Source organism: Plodia interpunctella, chromosome 16, assembly GCF_027563975.2.
Source record: "Plodia interpunctella isolate USDA-ARS_2022_Savannah chromosome 16, ilPloInte3.2, whole genome shotgun sequence".
Taxonomy (NCBI): Eukaryota; Metazoa; Arthropoda; class Insecta; order Lepidoptera; family Pyralidae; genus Plodia; species Plodia interpunctella.
Genome location: NC_071309.1, coordinates 8,444,497 through 8,466,301, shown reverse-complemented (window position 1 = coordinate 8,466,301; position 21,805 = coordinate 8,444,497). Strand labels below are relative to the sequence as shown.

General features: G+C 34.8%; 1 protein-coding gene and 1 long non-coding RNA gene across 4 annotated transcripts in view; both read left to right on the top strand.

Annotated features, from left to right (window-relative positions):
- ds (dachsous) overlaps positions 1-21,805 on the top strand; it is a 301,443-nt gene that overhangs the window by 180,629 nt on the left and 99,009 nt on the right. The window lies entirely within an intron of this gene.
- LOC128676708 (uncharacterized) overlaps positions 1-21,805 on the top strand; it is a 200,049-nt gene that overhangs the window by 138,491 nt on the left and 39,753 nt on the right. The window contains exon 7 of the long non-coding RNA XR_008405449.1: positions 19,955-19,987. This is a non-coding gene — a long non-coding RNA (uncharacterized LOC128676708). The remainder of the gene's footprint in view (positions 1-19,954; positions 19,988-21,805) is intronic.

Below are 21,805 nucleotides of genomic sequence, written 5' to 3'. Positions count from 1 at the left end.
CGAGGAGCTGAATCGTGCTGAATCGTGCTAAATTGTGCTGAATCGTCTCAACATTCACATGGATTTGTTATCTTCTTGCCATTATTCATAACAAAGATAAAGCATTCAAATTATCTTTCTGTCAGTACCTAATTTTGTAGAGTGCGATAGTGACAAAACATACTTAAGTGTTCTTTAACGTTTTTACGATTAACAAGATTATTTTTTGTACAGTATTTTCAGCTTTAGGTGAAAGTCAACTGTATTTTAGACAAATACATTGCATTATGTATTAAAAAAGATCATTTAAAATGGCGTAGACATCCGCTGCCCCGCCTTTTGCATGCGTGGTTGGTAATTTGATTTGCAGATCAACTGCGTCAACTTACCGTATGGTGCAAGTTACGAGAGTGCAAATTACAAGATATTCGTATTTGAATACTTAAAATCCTTTCTTATAGTCGTATTCCTCATGGCTGAGGGTCGTGGTCATTGTATGAAACGAAACAACGAATTTCTTGGCAATATTAATGGAGAGGTTTGACGTTGCCATTTCACACACTATAATATCAACAATTATTTCCATCATTATTTGAGTTGAATTCCTATGTTAACGTTCAAAGTTATTATACTTTGTAAAATGTAAATTAAGACTATAACAGATGTCAAATAATATGAAAATACATCTGTCTTTGTCACTCTCACATCTAATGTATCGGTCCATCCTGCTGTCACAGGACTCAAGTTATATTTCACAACGTATAGTTTATGCAACATCGTGCCAGCATTTTAAATGATGAGTTTAGTCCAATCTCTCATAACATATATCACAAGACAACACAAATCCAGAATAATTCAAAGGCGGTATTTATCTTACGCCCGTCCAAAGATTAATTAGTTAATTTACAATTATGATTCGAAAATGCTGACGTCCGCTTTTTGAATTTCAATTTCAGTTTATTGTATGACGGTCTAATTAATTGGTGTGGATTTATGATCAAGTCATCATCATACTTACTTTTGGCACGTAGTTACTATATAGTGATTTTAATTAAGACCTACATGAACAATTGACGTCTTTGGAGACAAGGCTGCGGTGAAGTTTGTTGCGCCGCTTCTCCTTCACCTATGCTTTGGAAGTCGGCAGTTAGTTTTCAGTAAATAACGAAGTCAAATAAAGAATTTTGATTTTGAGTTAGTAACAATTTTTCATTCGAGGCTTTGGTGTTCGCCGTTTATTAACCAATTTGTTTCTGTTTCAGGTAAAGTCTTCAAGATTTATTTTATTAAAATACAACGATTTATGAATAATAGGTAACGCCCTATTTTTGTAGTTTTTCTAAACTACTGGCACAGTAAACAGTAAAATTAGTTTATATTTTTAGTAAAGCTAGATAACTTGACTAAAAATTGAATAATAGTCGGTTCTGTGTTAATAGAATCTAGCATTTTCTTTTAATTATTAGCGACAATTGAAAAAGTAATCTATACAAATTACGCTACGATTTTGGTAGCCACCGTTTTCTAATGGATAAAAATGGTGGTACAGTGTGTGTACTCTTAAAATGCAATATAAATTCTTACTTTAAAAAAATACTTAAAGAGTAAAGAAAAATACATAAAAATATTATTCATATAACAATGAATTTTCATCGAAATTTCTTCTACGAGTTCGGTCATAGGTTGTTGCATTACCGATTACAGTTGATGTATGTTCCTACGTGCCTATAAAAATGTATGTTCAGTTTTTCTCCATAAAATGATCTGTCTGGTACCTCCGGGAAGATAGACATACATATTCAACAAGCGTGTGATTGCATAATTCTCTAGCTTATTGTCGCATTGCACTAAGGATGCGCGGGCGCATAGTGAGGCGAAACGGCTTGATTTATGAACTTACTGTCTCACATTTTGGTTTTATTTTGGGACACATATTAACTTCATTAACACGTATTACAGTACGTAGCGGATGTAGGTACTGATAGGTAGGTTCAAATAATAAAAAATAAATTTTGCTACAAATTATTAAATACAATACAAGATATATTTTTATCCAGAATCTTTCTGCTTTCTAATAAAACGAAATCTTGTGTAATATCATTGGCGTAATGAGATTTTGCCATTCGTTATCGACCGTCGAAAGTTTTCGAAGTGAGACGGAGCGAACTAATCGCGTCGTTGTCGTCGCGTCACAATGCCGCACTGTGATTGGTTAGCTGTGTCTCACTGTGAATCTACTCGATGGTATAATGTGAATAGCAAAGTCTCACTACGCACACAGTATATTTTAAAAATAAAAAGACTAATGTGCCGCAAGTAGATTTTTGTATAACGCAATAACTCAGTCTTTGATCGCTTCACGCTTATAACGTGTACCACAAAGCAACCAACAATGTGATATGTTGCTTAGATACTAAAATTATGACAAAAGGTAACGTGGTATGTATCTTTATATAATGGTCTCCAACAAATCATTTTCAAAAAGGCCACGAAACGGGTATTTTTGATTCTGGTTAAAACAAAACTAGGTTATTCAATTACGTTTTCTATTACTCGGTTTAACTATTCGACCAGCTCCGAGCGGGAGGTTAACCTGGTTGATTACAACACGCGCATAACAATACGCTGTGTTTTCGCTCTTTTTTACACATTGTGTAAGATCGTTTCGCGTGATAGTAGGGGAGAAAAGAGCTACATCATTATGGGTATATTGATAATTCGATCGAAATCGAAACAAAAATATTTATCGTTCTCGAAAAATAAGAGTTCACCCCTAGTTGAATCGCAATGAAAACGATTGTTACAAAATGAATATAGATGCGCTTGATCTGATTTAAAAATGAACCAGGTATCCGTTATCCGAACCTAGCTTTCAAATATAACGTCATAAGTATCTATTCAATCATATGGAAACTATTCGTAATGATTTCGGTTTAACTCACCCTTAAAATCGGAATACAATGCAAGTTCGCGTTCGTAGAATCCACATCTTTGACGTTATGAAAGAGATCTCAACTTTGTAGACATTTCCAGGCTACTAAAGGGGCGTGTTGGCTATAAACTTTGAGGTCTTTCACAAAAGTTCATACGGTCATGGTAAAGCCGACTTTCCATTAGAATTGGGAAGCGTTGAGAATATCAGCGAAGTATGGTTCTGATGAATTTGTGTATCAGCGATTGGCCAACATCAAATTCCCTTTGGATATTAACCTTTCACTACACCAGCGCCTCTAGCGGCAAATTTGCTGGCCCATACTAAATTATATTTTCACATGTTTTTAGCTGTGTTCTTAAAAATAAGTTTTCATGTCTAAAATTGCGCTCAAAATTCTCCCGGTGTAATGTCCCTTATGTTTCCACCATATAATAGAAGTATAGTCGAACGAGTGATTAAAGGATAAGAAATCATGACAGCTTGTAGGCAACAACAGCATTCCCAAAGAGGGACGTGACGTTGGACGACGTTGGAGTCGTAAAATCACAGTTGAATGCAAAAACCTCGGAATTTGAGAGAGTTTTAGAAAAGTGGTGGATAGCCGCCTAAACCTAACGGGTTTATTGAAAAAGTCGTGATTTCACCAACTTAAAGTGCAAACTTTTATCGTAAATAATACTCGTACTTAACTGACGTTATTGAATAGTTTGCTAGTATGGAACACGGTTCTTACAAAATCGTCATCTTAGATTAATAAAGACTCCCATTGTATTAGTATTCTAAATTCTGTGATCGTCACTAATATGTATTCTCATCTGATTTCTACGGTTTCTACGCTTCCTCAGCCGTGGAGTGTCGGATCCCAGGGCTTTCGTCGTCTTACTTTTTCTCTTCCACTTTGCACGGTCTTCGACGGCCACAGTTGTCAGACCAGATGCGTGATTAGCACGCATATTATCATCCTTGACATCTAGAGAGCATTTTTTTGCCACTTCTACGAGAACCAGCTGGAAGAGGCATAACCGCATCTCTTCTTCTTCTTCTTCTTCTGTATCTCTTATCCCATTTCACTTGGGGTTATACGTGTTAGAGATCTCTGTTTCTAAAGTTGCTAAAGTATGTTTTGACACTCTCGGTTTTTACAATATTTGGCATTGACAGAACTAGACAAAACATAGTTAAGCTTAAAGTATGCTTTCTATCTTCGTCTCTGTATACTGTTCTTTATTGATTTACAATTTTACACTCCCTACGTAATCGATTGGTTTGGGCAAAACGACTGATAAACAACTGATAACATAAAAATATGACGATAAAAAGTTATCAAACTAATATGCACTTCAGATGAACCGTCCGATTTAACAGGGACTATAATTCTGGGTGTCATATAAAACTAGTTTTATATTTTAACACCCGATAGAATTATGTAAAGCTTGTCAATTCGGATTCAATTAAAAGCCAAATTTGGTTTTGATGTTGTAAAATCAAACGTAAGTTAACATTATTTTTACATTCGTTCGGCCAATGGGAATCGTCAATAGCAAAGTATAGATTTTACAGAATATATAACCTTGCCCATCAGGCTAACATTTTTTTGTACTTTTTTTCGGTTTTATTAAAACATACTTATAATAAATAAATAAAAGAATAGTTAATAGTTACATAACTGGTACTGTTGTTGATTTTTCATTAGGTAACTTGTCCATTATTAAAGCTAGCCCTATGCTCTCATGTCTAACTTAACGTCTATTATAAATATGAAAGTAACGTTATATATTTGTTTATTGCCTTTATTGATATCTTTACGATTATCTACACGACAATCTTCTTAAAATTTTGATTACATGTAGCTAAAGTTGTCGAGAATTATATACGTGAGGTATCCGGAATAAAGAACTGTTTCCGTGGGATATTAACGCTGCCGGTACCGCTGGTAAAATCTGGTAATATTAATAAGAAATTTATTAACAAGTCTATAAAATAGACAAGGCGATATCAAACCACACTTGTATGTACCAAATCTTCTAAATCTTCACTAGAACTATATAGTTTATTACGGCCAGCAGCGTATTATTTGTGCCCTTCATAAGATCTCCCAATGAGCACGGATCTAGGCAACAAGGACACTCAAGCAACATAAATAAATTGTTTGAGTAGTTATTTCCGCACACACTTTATTTTGATCTTGAAATCTCGATATGATCCTGAGCATTGGGAATTAACTACCAAAACTTAGTCATTTACTTAATATAGTAAATATAAAAAATCTTTATAATGTATTGGTTATACCCATCGTATCAGAGGTAGGTAGTTAGGTAGTAGGCAGGTAGCGGTAGGTAGTCGTCATGTCAGATACCTGTAGACGACTCGAATAAACGAATACAATCTGAACCAAGTGTTAGAAATAACATATTAAATTACTAGCTAACTGATAATAATAAAATATTTAATTACTAGCTTTTGCCAGCGGTCTCGTCCGCGTAAATTACTCTTCGAAAGCGGAAGACATCATTTGCATACTATGTTTTACCCCCCATCATAGTCATTGGTATTGGAAAAAATAAAATGTAGCCTATATTTGAACTGGGGTCTCTATTTATATTCATATTAAATTTCATCACAGTCGGTCTAGCGGTTTAGCCGTGAAAGCGTAATACGACAGACTTTCGCATTTAGAATATTAGTTTGGATATAGGACAAGACATTACTCGAAGAATCTATTCTAAAGTAGCTTTCAAATCCTTGCTAAATTTCCCAACTAACTCCATCCGTTGCGCAACGAATCGGCAACAGGTAAAAGCCAGTTAAAATTAACAGCTTTTGATATCAACCTGTAACAGTTATGATTATTGGTCTGTAGGAAACGCAACTCGTTTATAAACGACTGTTTATATCCTGTCCCATCATTTCTCAGAAGAAGCCTTGAAAACTTTTTTCTTTCTAATCTTTCGATATCGTAATCCATTTATTCACAAGGGTTGGCAGTATTTCAATTAATGTGTCCATTTTATTTTTTCATAAAAAAATTCAAAGTATCGAATGAACAATACGCGACAACGCCTACAAAAACAGACGTAAAATGAAATATTTCCTAATGAAAATTGATATAATACGTATATTTAATGTATAGTCTCCTGAAATATTCAAGCTAGGTACTCGTACGTATCTCTTTCTATACAATACTAAAATTATATCATTAGCATTATCATAGATTGTTATATACTAAACAACATCAGGTATTAAACGCGCACATACCTTTTTATCCATAAGGTTGGTCAAGAACATAGGTAAAATTAATTTATTTTATCTATGGTCATAATATTATTTTGCAAGAAAATTCGGGCCACGTTATAAATAAGTGGTTTCAAAATGGCCGTCTTAGAATCAATCGCACAACTTGAAATCAAAAGATTTCATTGACTGTACTTCTATAATGCGGCCAATAAATTTATGTATGCATTTAAGTGCACAAGGTTCTACTTTTCTGGAGACATCGCACGGGATTCGGAAATCTCCCAGTAGTTCTACTGGTAAAACTACTCAATAAGATTAATGGGAAACTCGGAAAGCCGTAATTATTATCTAAATATTACGGCCAAAAACAACCTTTTATATTATTTATACAAATTGAATAACAGTATCTAACGTCCTAGCCCGGATTCGCACGGTCTGATACACTGTTTTGTAAGTGTAAGTAGTTCGTTTAGGAATTATCTAAACGACAGTGAACTTCATCAAAATACTTTGCGTGATTTGAAACAAAGCCTAGAAACAGATAGACGCGGCTTTATTTTATACTATTTAAAGTAATTTAATTTAACAAGTCTAACATTTCTAATAATAGGAATACACCTGGACTATTATTACGCACCATATTATATTATACCTCGAATACACATTATTTCACAACTCACAACAGTATAATTCAGCTTTCGCCGTGATTCGTGTAAATGAGGTCCTATTTAACGTGACTATACGCTTCCTACATCTCGACCTCGGCTTTCGCTAAAATGCTGCAAGAATAATATCTTTACCCTACAAGGACACTTTTGCTACGGTAATAGCAGCGAATTTGCTATGAATGGTGGTACGTAAACGTGTTGTTGACTGTACTTTACTTTCCCATTCGCATATGGTCTTGTGTTTCATTACGCAAGTCCTGTGTTAACCATAGTGTTATATTAAGGTCACCTTTGAACGTTAAGATGAAATAATCCCACTAATATTATTATATTTTTTTGGATTTAAACAAAGGGTATGTGTTTTTTTCCCGAAAGCATTTTTTTAGGATTTGGTCAAAAGTTCTGAAAGTCAATGGCGCTACATAACAACGAAAGTATTTTTTTTATAATTGTGCAGGTGGAACTAGTGATCTCTACACAATTTAATTTCCATGAAGTGTCGTAAGAATAACATAAACTATACAAGACACATTTTTTGAGCTACGAGCAAGGAAACAAGCATACGGCCCACCTTAAGGAAAGTGGTCATTGCGGGAACTTTTTTATCCTAATTTAATTTAGCATAACGAGTTAGGCATATGTTTTTTTTACATAATAATATTTTGACATACCTTGTTTTTGGCATACCTTTTCAATAAGCATAATTGTATTTTACCATAATTTTGATTTGCATAAAGATATAGTATAGCAGTAGGTTGGGGTGCAGCGGGGTCGCCCTTGGGCCTCCCATAAGACGCCAATATGCTTTACAATATTATGCTTAAAAATTTTATATTTATGGTAGATATGCGTAAAAAATTGTGCCTAAAACAATATGCCAAATTAATATTGTGCGTAACTATTATTATGATAAGTAAATGTATGCCATGTTAAAATATGACTTAAAATTGTATGCATGAAAATTGGGAACCGGTCATTGCAGCCTAGTGACGCCTGCAACACTAGTGGTTACACGTGCGTTGCCAGTGCGGAATGAATCAAATACACTTGCTATTTGAGAATATAAAAAAACCTGCGACCCGGTGCGGCTTTGCACTATACCTATAAACCTTCGGGAGTAATAATAAAAATCCTTTGGGTGAAATTTTGGAAACAGATGGCGCCCTTCATTTATACTATGTAGTGATAAAGAAATTGATTAGATTAAAATTAACGTGAGAAATAGATACTTCTTCTTCTTCTTCATCGTCGTATTCCTCATGACTGAGGGTCGTGGTCATTACATAGAATGAAACACACGTAACAACTTTCTTGGCATTATTAATGGAGTGGTTTGCCATTGCCTTCTCCATTTCACACACAAGTTAATAATTAACCAGTGTGCAGGTTTCCTCACGATGTTTTTCCTTCACCGGAAGCCAGTGGTGGTCGATGTAAACATATATAGGTACATGAGTCAGATTGATATGCAAACTCATGTGGCACGAGTAGGATTCGAACCTGGGACCTTCCGATCCACAGGCGGGGATCTTAACCATTACACCACCACCGCTTCTACAAATAGATACAATGGATTGAAATATGGGTCTCTCATCAACGGGAATGTCGACTTAGATTAGATCTTTTAATAACCCATTCTCAAGACAAGTGCAACTCGAGCCGTGATCTGACTGAACCGAGGTAATGAGATCAAATCAGAATTCGCTCTATTTATCCAGTTTGCAACAGAAATTAGCGCTAAATGACTGATATAATGATACATTGAATCAGCGGTGTAGGTGCTCGAATAACTTGCCCCAAATAACGAGTTATCTCAATAACAAATCTGTGTTAGTTAAGGTTTATTAACCAGACCTTTTAAATAGTTATCTTTATTTTATTTATTTAAATAAATGTATTAAATATACATAGTCAAGTTCTTTATTCTGTAATCTGTGATTATTCACAGATTACAGAATAAAGAACTTAATTCTATACGACACGTGCAATTCTGTAACCCTACGTCGATTGAACACAACACTGCAATATGGTAATTTAAGAGAAAAAAAAACAAAATACAATTATTAAAATTAATTAATTTTGTTTTGACACAATGTTTTTGAATTTTGTTAAATTGTCTGCAAACAAATCTACATTTTACAGTCTTAATAATGGCATTATATAACTTAGGCATCCTGTATATACGAGTATAGGCTCATTGTGTGCTATTTGTAACAGATGAAATAAAAAATAATTGTGGTACCCGAACGACTATGTATAGGAATAGACTTGTTTGAAAAGGTTTTTGTATCTTACTGTTTCATAATTTATGATGCTCATAATTTCAGGTTCTTATCTGCTCCTTTACCTTTGAAGAATCCGTGAAAATCTGTGTATGAAAGTATAATCCATACTAATATTATGAATGCGAAATGCTAGGTTGATGTGCTATCTTGCCTATTTTACCTACGTTGGAAAGAAACTTTCTCCCATTATGGTGTAATTCATGTACTTTATACACATTATGCAATTAAATAAAAAGATGTAAGGTTATCGTGTGGTGGTCTGTACCGTTATCAAGCCTAGACTACTCCATGAACAGAGGCTAGGTGCGAGTTTACAATTCACTTTCCATTATCGAATCTTTTCGCACAGCCAACCATATTTAGGCATTATAACGATCCGTAGTCATATCATAAATGTGTTTATTTCACTTCGTTTCACTGAGAAAAGATTCGATAGTGAAAAGTAAATTGAAAAGCCGCACTTCGACCACAGCTCAGTCCCCTGTGACCGAGATAATCTCATGTGACAAATATGTACCGCTTTTTACCTGTCTAGAATCTCGGAAGGTAAACTATTTTAACGAGTAAACACTTCTATGCAGGGTTGTGAAAAAAGTCTATCAAATACAGCAATGTTTTATTTAAATTCCTCCTGATATTTATATAAGTTTTCAAAAGAAAACGGGCTCTCGTGATAAAATTGACTTAGTATACATGTGTACAGTCTAATTTAATATTATGTGGAACGATATGGTAGTAGAAATAAAGGGCTTTTTTATTTTATTATTATTTAGTCATATAAGTTATCTAAACAGCAAAGTAACTAGGAAGTAAAAGCCCAAAATTAACGACTGAAGAGTCCATTTCAATCCATCAAAAAAGGTTCAATCCATGATTCATCTGTTGCCTTGCCAAAACTATCCCTCTTTTTGCTCCATAGAAAACAGCAATGAGTCTAATGATAAGGTTACTGCTGTGGCTACTTCCTGGTCTAAATTAATATAATTTTTTACTATTTCTATTCGAAAAGAAGCAGAAGTTTGTCTAATAAGCTGCATAAAATGTAATACTAGAGAAGCAGTGTAATTACAGGGTACTATAGCCTAAGATCCTCCGTCACAAAACAGGCAACGCGCGTGTGACACCCCGCGTCGATAGGCTGTAGTGATCACTTACCGTCTGGTGGGGTGGGCCGAATGCCTGTTTACCTATTTGGTAGTATAAAAAACTATTAACTCTAGAGAAGGTTAACGCACCAACCCTAGGAAGAAGTGAGAAAAACTACTCTCCCGGCGATAGGGCACGTCTCGCATGTGACTGAGGAAAAGTCGACGAATAAAAATGCCTGTTACTCGAGTGCTTTATAATACGGCTGCCTGATTTGTCAAGCTGGCTTTTAGTCTACCTCAGACTGATTTTCACAACATTTTCTTAAGTCGTGTCAGTGTCAAAATAGAACTTTACAGGCGCTTTTTATAGTCAAGCTAGCTCTTGACCGCGTCTTCGTCCGCGCGAATTTATCTGCGGTAGCGGAACAGCCGATTTTCATACAAACTTTCACCTCCCATTATAGTCTTTTAGGGGTTGATATTTGTAAAAAAGTAGCCTATATTAGGATGGGGTCCTTAACTACCATGGTCAAACGGTTTATCCGTGAAAGTAGAACAGATAGACAGACCGACAGACTTGAGCATTTATAATATTAGTATGGATATGGATTTTTAAAATAATTTCTCAAAAAAAAATTAAAAACGGGTATAAATGCTATTTAAAACTATAGCTAATTATGTCCAAGCAGAATAATATTCATGTCGCTATAATAATGGTCATTTGTAAAATGTAAAATATCATTGATATGTTAGTAATTTAGATCTATTAATTAAATTTATCTAATTAAAAGCAGTTCTCTTCAGGAAGTGATAGTTATGCAATTATCTATTGTAACGATAGCAATCTGTTTCACACGGCTTTAATTGTTACGTCTCACAATCTCACATCTAAGTATAGAAAAGATAGGAGCAGTAATATGAATTTTATAATCCACCCGTTTTTGCTAAAGTCTTTGCCTGCGAAAACCTTTCGAGATTCTGATAAATATCCCATATTCTTATATCAAGCAATCATGACACTCGTTATCAAATAATTGCAACTCACATTGTCAGTATTTTTCCAATTTCGTCTCCGAAAGTCCGATGCATACCCAATTCCTCAACTGGACTATTCATAACCTGGACGGATATAAACACATATATGCAATTCTATTGATTGTCTTATGATTAGTTATAGTTCATAGGGACGACAAATTCTATGTTCTGCTAGTGTGAATTTTAAATATAGTACAGTAGTTTTAAGAATATAATATTTAATTTCTATATAGTACAGTAGTTTTAAGAATTTTCGATTAATCCACTTTTTTCGACATTTCCATTTTCTGGTTTTGAGCTTCCGAGCGAGCAAAGGGAGCGCGGGCAACTTGAGGCAAAAATACATTGTTTGTATGTATGTTTGTTATGCGATAACTTTCAAACCGTTGGTCTGATTTTGATGATATTTAAAAGGTATACCGGATCTGTCAATAATATTTTTAAATACGTGGGGTATCAAAATCGGTTAAGTCGTTTTTGAAATATTCACATTTTTGTAAAAACTCATCAATAATTTGTTGTGTTCACGAGATCTAAGTTCGCGGCGAACAGCTAGTTACATTTTTAAATATATAAAAAAATACATGTTGATGCCTTTTTGACATCTACAGGTAATCACAGTGGAGTTAGGACTCAAGCTACCTATGGTTAGGACTCGAAAGGAATCTCCTCACAGGGCGGGCCGTGGCCAAGATTATTATTGTTAAGTTTGTTCGGTTTATGTTTCTCAATAAATAATTTATTTATAAAGAAAGTATTTATTTATTCAGCGGTGATTCTATCTGAAACACCATTTTTGTATCAAATCACATTAAAAGATCAGTGAAAATCGATAGAAAATGGTCTTATACGCACGTACATAACTGTATTCTTACTTATATGAGATTTATGTTAGGTATACGTTTTAATGTTAATGACATCCCGAGACCATCTGTCTGTCTAGTGGCTATCTCCTAAAGAGGTAGCTAACTGGAATGTACTAACTAATCTACGTTGGAAAACTCAATTAGGTAAGTATCAAACTTCATTAAGGTAGTTCTAAACTTGAAATTGTATTGACTTCAAGCAAACAATAAATGCGCGTAACTCTAAAATTGGCAGGTTCTTTGCAATACATATGCATTAATATCAGAATGATTGCTTATGTAGTTAGTTATTTACCCATTTAATTTATATATTATACTTATTATTTCAAAACGTGTGTTTTCAAGAAAAATCATTATTTCAATTAATAATTCGAACAATCCGCTACAAATTGCGGATCTGCTTTGTAAAGGATATATTAGGACCTATAACCGGAAAGCATGTATGGAGAATAATATGATCACATAGGATAAATAAATAATTAATAAATATGTATAGACAAATCAAGACACAGATTGAATTGACCTCAAAGTAAGTTCGAGACTTGTGTTATGGGATACTAACTCAACGATACTATATTTAATAACCTATACATAATATAATAAACATCCAAGACCCAAGTGAATCTGAAAAAAATCCTTTTCCATATTGACCTGACTGGGGATCGAACCCGGGACCTCCATTGTAGCAGTCCGGCATGATGGCCACGGAGGTCTTGAAGGCGAGTGAGATTGGTCAGAATAGTAGCAAGTGGAAATATCTAGTCTGCTTATTCCCGTGGGAAACTGGCGTGGTGGTATATCTCTAGGAGTGCCGACTGCGCTGGTACGGCCACGTCTTGCGTAAACCGATAGGGAACCGTAGGGAACAAATATCTGGCCTCGTCCTAGCAGAAGGGGCAAACGCAAGGAAGCTTGATGTTGTCAAGGATGATATGCGTGCCAATGGTCTGACAACTAGGGATGCCGATGACCGTGCGAAGTGGAGACGAAAAAAGTATGAAAGCGGTCCCTGGGCTCCGAAAAAGAGGCAAATATTGCAAATCACTACATAGTATAAAACAGAATCGCTTTCAGCAATATATCAGATTCTTAAAATATTATATTATCAGAATAGCAGACTCTCAACCCTATGTATGACAAGATCTTTGAAACTACAGAATGGATTTTGTTGAGATTTTTGGTTTGAGGAAGGTTTATAATTTATGAAGGTTTTACCCGAGCAAAGCCGGCACGAACCGCTAGTAATAAACACATCGATCGATTTCGTATAATCGGACATACATGAGACTATGTAACATAGGTAGATACCAATCCGAAACGTCTACTAAAACCCGTGATATACAGTTTCCTTTAGAAATAATTTGTAGGAAAATATCTATTCAATGTTCGATTTATGTTCGAAACAACAAACAGTAATAACATTCTACAATATTTCTACTGAACTTATTCTAGTAGCTACCATCAACAACACATCAACGTGAAAAGCGTTACAAAATAGGCACTATTTCAACCACATAATGCAGCGGTCTGCTGTACATACGAGTATGTTCCGAAGGAAGTACTATAGTTTTAATGTTATATGAGTTTGCTCAGAGGCTCGAAAATCCCCTGGGGCGTTTGTCGTATGCCGATATTTCTAGTCTTTTGTATATATTTTTGCTTATCATCATCAACATTTCAGCTGGAGGAAGTCCACACAATATTTTACAAGCATTTATTTAATTTCAACTCCACAATGTATATAGTAAATTCTTGCAATGAAATTCCCTTGAATTTCTGCTTTTTGCTTATGTAATTTGTACTTCCATATAGAAATCAATAATAGAGCGGTGGGCGAAGTGCGGGCTTGCATTTCACTTCTCACCATCGAATTGATTCAAAGTGAGACGCAGCGATCCAATCACATTGCGCCATTGTGACGCAACGACAACCACACTGCAATGTGATTGGTTCACTGCGTCTCACTTCGAATGGATTCGATGGTGAGAAGTGAAATGAAAACCCACACTGACCCCTCAGATCTGAAAATGTGTATTACAATCTTTATAGTCAAAAAACGTTATTGTTTCAGTTATTTTATGATTCACATGTTTTGTTAGCCATCAAAGTATGTTAGGAAGTATTTTCGACTCCATCTTGAGGATAGAAATTTGATTTAAATCTGGTCCATATTTAGTCTTCAACTATATGCTTAGCGAATTTCATTAAAGTCCTCACCGGTTTAGTTGTGAAAGCATGACAGACAGTTCCAATTTCTTCCCTAAACATCTATATCCAACTTGTTTGTATCAGACTTTTTGGAAATAAATTCATCTACCACTGATTTGACATGCTCGATAAAATATGTAAGAAGACATGAACGATAAACCATCCGAGCTCCTAGACTACACGCCGCCAATCGGTGTCAGTAAAATCATGCCTCCAAACCACTCCTGCGCAGTGAGTGACTCAATGCACTTGTCATAGCGCGACCTCGAAGGTTCTATTTGCATACTATTGCAATGACTTTAGATAGAGAGCAATGCGTGTTGATTAATGAGATTAATCGAATTCACTTTTTCGATTTTAACTTCAATAGTCTATTTTCATTATGTATTAATAATATACTAATGAAATATATTCTTAGTCGAATAAAAAATAATAAAATATCATAGACGCAATTTGCTTCAAAGTTATAAGTAGATAAAAGACAAAAATAACAGTAAAAAATTGAAATATGTTACACGTACGTAATGTTGATTGAATTACAACTATCGTCCTAAATTTCATTCAAAATATTAAAATAAATGAACTTTAAATTTCGGCATTTCTTTTCAGCAGTGGTCGTTCCGAAATCGTTCCAAAGTTTGTAGCTTTGGTAAATATCATGTAATTTAGAATATGACGTGAAAAAGTGCCTGTGAAGGCCTAATTTCTGAATAAATGAATGATTTGATTTTGATAAATATCCAGAAATATATATTCGAAATTAATTAAGTTTATGTCAACAGTTGCCACTTAACTATACATGTAGTAAGAAGAAGCAAATATGTTAAAGAGTTAAATATTATTGTTTCATATCATCATTTTGTGAATTATATGCATGGAAAATATTACAAGTATATTTATTTCATAGGTATTCTACATGACTATTAAATGTATTGATCAGAGCCTAGTTTCTTTTAGTACCTATCTAGTTACATTTGCGTAATTGTTCAAGTCTTATCGTAAATTCAGTTTTGTCAGCCCTCAATCATAGCGAACACCTTTCAGTACAACCGAACGACCGAATCGAACATTGTTGATCTGTTTATTACAATATCGATAATTTCACGACTTGTACCAAGTTGCAGCTATTTATGTATTTGTGTAATAATTGTGAGATCTTTTTATTAGCTAATTTACTTCTAGCTTTTGCCCGCGGCTTCACCCACGTTATTTTTCCAGGATGAATGGTACCCTACGTACTCCATACTTCAAACTACATGTATGCAAAATTTCAAGAAGATTGGTTGAGTAGATAGAGCGTGAAGAGGTAACAAACATACTTTCGCATTTGTAATATTAGAATTAGGATTAAAAATCGCCTTTCGGTTACAAGTTATCCTGCTTCGCTTCTATGGTGTAGCTGTATTATTCCTGTTAGCTTCTATGGCGCGGTAATAGCGGCGAGTTTGCAATGAATTTGGGTAGGTTGATGTGCTGTTGACGGTAAGTCTTTAAATAAACTAAGATTTCAATTAACAAATTTTTTATTCGTCACTTTAAATTAATTAAGATTTCAATTATCATTTTTTTATTCACCACTAGTTATCATTATAACAAATAGACGTCATGTAATTTTAAGACACCATAGGCTCTTGCGCCATGGAGGAAAAGCTGCTGTGGTAGCTGCTGACAGAAGTGTGACTTGTTCCGGGAAATTTCTCCGTCACATATGACCCGCTACGTTGAGACGTTCGACTCTGTTTATTCAACGTACTCCGAGTCCACACCATCACATCATTAGTATTATCATCTTCACAACTCCCGGGATGGCACTGGCATCCTTTGGATTTGAATATTTTTGACAGTCTGTACGCTCGCTTATTCGTTGACGCATGTCGATTCGGCTTCCTTCGTTTCATCAGCTTATTTCTCATTGTGCGTTGCTTTTCCTTGCTTTTCTTGTTACGGCCTCGACCGGCTGTTGTATTCGTTCTACGTTTAGCGTTGGAATTTGTCAAATGTAGTGCGTCTTTTCTCGACATGGTGACTGCCACGACTCGAGATGTGGAGGTCTTTTTTTGAAGCTCATCGTAGAGCATCGGGCACGCTGCATTGTGCCGGTGCACTCTTCCGATCTTGCCGCAACTCTGGCGGGCCCTGGCTTCGTACTCGCCGTGGTGGTCGGTGGAGAACTGTTCGGCCGCTGTGGAAACTTTGATGGACTTCTTCATGCCCCTCATAGGCTGGGGCGTGTCATCCTCCACTAACTTACACATAGTCGTCACCGGATCATCCTGTTGGCTAGGCAGAGCGTACGCGCTAGTCGACTCCTTGTCAGCGTTCTTTGACATGTTCGATATTTATTCACTTGAGAATTTTTATAATTTTCTTTTTCGCTTTCAATATTATAATATACAAAAATTTAATACATTTTGTTTAGTTTGAATTATCTATGTCATTCTGACTTTATATTTTTTTCTTCAAAGAGAAAGAGTTCTTTCAAGTTATGACAATAAAGGTCAACAATAATATTTTTTTTAAAATAGGTAAGTAAGGGAAAATAAAGGTTGCACGCTAGTTTGGCCGAATATGGGTCACGGGCCTCTTCTAAATCTATGGGTTTCAGAATATTTTTTACTAGCTGATGCCCGCGACTTGGTTTGCGTAGTCGAGCCAATTTTGGTAAGGAATCAAAATTATTAGAGAGAAAATAACATATGCCCGAATGTATATTCTATACATAAATGAGTTTTCAACGAATACCTTCCGTCGTCATCGAAACTTAGCCCAAACTGTTTCCGCCTTCACCACGTGCAGGTACTCCCAGATTATTTTATAATAGTATAGGGTAAATATAAGATTAACTTTATTACAAAACTTCCTTTGCAGAAATATTCGACATCTTGTATTTTAATGCGCCAACCGTTACTGCTGCTCTGGTTGAACAATTTCTGCTAAGACTTCACTTAACAGAAAATGCTTATCAGATTGGTTAACTTTTACTAAGATGACATTTTCATAGAAGAGCTGTTGCTCGCGGCAAAGAAGACATGGGGAATAAAATAGATTTTTGCGAGTCTCAAGATTTTTCATCATGGTTAAAAACGTGGATCAAATGAGTCTTTTTATAAATATCTATGTTAAAAATGCTCATTAGGCTGACCAACTTTTGTTAAGGCGCTTTTCTCATATCTGTTATAGTGTAGCTGGTCTGTTGGAGTTCATCATCAGGTGTTCCATATCTTCTATTTTTATAAATTATCAGAAAATGCTCATGAGGGCGAAAAATTTTTGTTAAGGTAACTTTTCTATATTTCTTACAGTTTAGCTGGTCTTTATAGGTTCTGATAGAGCTGTTCCAGTTTCCAAAATAAATTATACCCTATATGTTGACCAGGCTTTATAGCTATACAACAAACAAGTTTCATTCAAATCCGTCTAGTAGATCCAGACTTTTTTTAAAATTCTTATTCTATTACTGATTCTCCATCTATCTCAATTTTTTTTATTTAAATATTTTCAATGTACATAAATACTTCTTTTTACTGTTTTATTATATGTATTGATTAGGTCGATTCATGGAATTGTACGAAATTGTACGAAGTACTTACTAAATCCATGGGTCGATTATCGGTTAATTCCGAAATTATCTATGAATTTTCTAATCCAATCCATAAATAACTTTCTCACGTCTAAACACAGTTTTGTGCAACGTAATTAAGGGCCATAAATTGTGCGGCATTTGAGTGTCTTAGACGTTTCTCGCCTTAATTATTTTGTTACGAAATCTTGATACGCTCTAGATTTTGCAAAATTTAATATCCTTTCCTAGTGTCCCAATGTTTATAAACAAGTAAATCGAATGGCGAATTTTGAAAAAAATATATTTATTAAAAAGCATTATTATTCCGTAATTCGTACTTAACAGGAACTAGGTGGTTCTCAGAGCGTTTCGACAGCCGCGGCAACGCTGTTATTACAATTTTTCAAACTTTAACAAAGACAAGAATTAGTTTTACAATCTGACTTTAAAATAATTAATCTGTACTGTGGTAATGTTAATTTTATCAATGATTTATTTTGGAAATGATTCCTTTCTAAAGAAAATTAATCGTAATTACAGCGCGGCCGCAGCGGTCGAAACGCCTTGAAAACCCTCTTTAGCTATTTGAGCACAATTTTTTGTATAATGTTAAATGATTACGTTTTTAAAACTTTATATGTTTAATACAATAATATTATAAGTTATATTAATACATAATTCTGTGGTGTTTTTTTAGTTTTCGATATAAATTAAAATAAATCGATAAAAATGAGATGTTAGCGCCATCTATAGCGAGCCCGCAGCGCCCTCTAAATAAGGACACAGTTTAAATTACTATTGCAAGCGAACCGGCTATTCGTAATCAATCTTCGTTGAAGTAATTAAATAATTTCATTTGAAACCTCTTATCGTCATATCATGTTGACACACATTCCGAGAAATTTATGGGAATTCGTTTCGAAATTGTCCAAGTTATTTATTTATAGCTTACAATATAGCATCGCAATATTTTTAATTTGGGCATTCTTGCTAGTGCAACTTTGTACAGTCAACAACGCATTAAGGTAACCTCTATGGCGCGGTAATAGTGGCGAGTTTGCAACGAATTTGGGTAGGTTGATGTGCTGTTGCCTGTACTATGGTCTACTCATCTGATAGACCTTGGTACAAAAATAATCTGCTTGGGTACCTCACTTTCGTCTATTTGTGTATGCGATTTGAAGGGTGAGAAAGTCAGTAATTGCAGGGTATACTTTGGAAAAAGAAGTAGGCAACGCGTGTGACTTCCCTGGTGTTGCAGGCGTTGACAGGCTGTGGTGATCACTTACCATCAGGTGGGTAGAAAAGAAATCTAGAAATTAAAATATTTTCTACTAGTTGTTGGTAAGACTTAATTTCGGTAAAATAATTAAGTTATTATGAAGTATTTTCCATTCTACAACGGCGTAGATTTTACCTCCAAGTATCTACAATTTGATACGACTTTTGCCTTGCCTTTTGTTTTGAATGCGGGTTTTTTAATAAATAGAGTGATTCAAGAGGGATATTTACGTGTCTAATTTGTTATGGCTTTACCCGTGCGAAGCCGGGGCGCGCCGCTAATATTTCATAAAGTCGTCCTGTCATATAAGGTAGCTAAACAGAATTCCTGTTAATTAACTTTATGTAGATCAATAAATCATACGAATGAAAAGTATGTTCTTGCTCACAAAATACTAGTTTTTACGATAAACATTGAAAACCAGTTAACCAAACAGTTTTGTCATAAGTTCACTACATGAGGTAATACGGGTGATTATAATGATTTATGTGAGTGATAACATTGAAATAAATAACGCATATTCTTAGGGTGAGTGGCACCGTCATATATGACGTTGATTTTAACCGGCGCGCCGCTGACGTTTAGACAAAATGGCGTACTTTGCGTTTTTCTGCGCACGTAAAACTTAACGTCAAAGTTGACGGTAAATGTGTATGTGACAATTTTTTATTTCATCTCAATATAATGATACAAGATCGTAGTAAACAATAAGAAAAGGTTTAGAAAAATAAAAATCATTAAAAAAATATTCTTTTGCAACGTCTCTTATTAAAAAAAAAATATTTGATAATAATTTTCTATTTCTGTTACAGGTAATGATGACAGACAAAGCACATCGAGATTCTGTGAGTAACAGAATGTTATATCTAATGATGTTTGTTTATTCTATGATTTGAAATATGTTATAATAATAACACAATTTTTTTTTACCGAAACTATTACAATTTGTCAATTCCGTGCATACAGTCTCAACGTACTTTTATAAGTATGAATATTGGTATATATTACCTTCATTCGGCTCTTCCGGTATTTTTGACAGCACAATATATTGACAAAGGTTGACAACAATCAATGATGAGAAATTGATTAACTTCATTAGACTAAAATATTTTTTCTAAACTTTTTAAAATAAAGTAAATTTCGAAACAATACATCAATTTAATGGCTTAGGCTCTATACCCTGTTCCTCTGTGATTCTAAGGTCTTATTGTAAACAAGTGGAACACGAAATATCACTTAAGATTACAGCGAAGTAGATTTAAACATAAAGCCTTATTTAAGGTCGATAACGGTGAAATCTATCGACAAAATTATAATGCGATTTCTAATCTTTATTGAAAATGTCGACTCTATAGTTTCTGTGTTTGTGTCAATTCTAGATAATACGACTCATTACGCAATATTGGTTTAATTTAGTCGACCCATTTCATCTCCAGCCAGGCTGGAAAGAAAAAAATAAAATTTTAAAAAATGGAATTCTAATCTACAATCCGTTTAAACATAGCCTTCCTCGCCCATGGTTTAATCATTATATTTATATTATCTATGGTCTATATAGTTATCTCGAAGACAGGCAGTCAATCATCAAGTAGGTCACTGACGCTGATTTTTGAGTTTGTTTTTAATTTCTGTTTGGTATGGAACGGTTAGAGGTAAACCGATGGTTTTCTTAGCTAGTAGTTTGTAGCTTGTGAGAAATTACTATTTAATATGAAAATTGACGTGAAAAAGTGCCTGTGAAGGTCTAATTTCTGAGTAATGATTTGAATTTGAATTTAGCATATGGTGATGAGCACTTCTGGGCGAAATATGCAGAAATAGTCCATATTATTATCGTGCTTCTTTCTTACATCATCTCCGCATATACCCGGTTTCCTTCGGGGCTGTGAAGCCGCGAACTCCGGAAGTCAGCGGAAAAAATAGTCTTAAAAATTGAAGATTCGACTGTGTTTTAACAACCCGCCACCTGCCTGACGTCAGCCCTCCTTCGGAATGCTCTTATTGCTTACCAGCTGTCCAGAGGCCTCCCTTAGTCGCCTCATACGACATCAACGGGATGATATGGTGTGGTCCAATTCTAGGGCGGAACCACACTCCATATTATTATAATTATTGTTAGATCTGTTACACTACTAATCGGCTATATTAATTTCTAGACCTAGCATCGTAGTCGTGAATACGTTGTACAAAAACCGCATCCCGTTGATGAGCTACGGCGACACATACACTGACAGACACTTACTTATTACATCCCACTTTTTACCTCGGGGGTTAAAAATATGTCGACATGTGACAATGGTACCGCTAACGGTAATGCACTCAAACAATTAGATGCCACTCCTGCGCATTTGCGCAGTCAGCAATGCTTTAGCCAAATAGGACGGATTCTAGTCAAAAATAAGACTAATAAATAAGTTAATAACAACATAACAACACATTATTGAAAACAAAACAATCTTGAAACCTTATAGAAAGAATAAAAAAATATATTTTCTCGCTGTCTAGAATCATTAGAAAACAAATAAATAACATCGTAGGTGGGAACCGAATGGAACTCGAACCAATATTAGATAGAAGTTAGAAAAGATAGTTTCGTAACATACAGCTCATTGGTTCAATAAAGCCCGCTTTATATTGAGAAAACGTTGTGTCTGATCGATGTA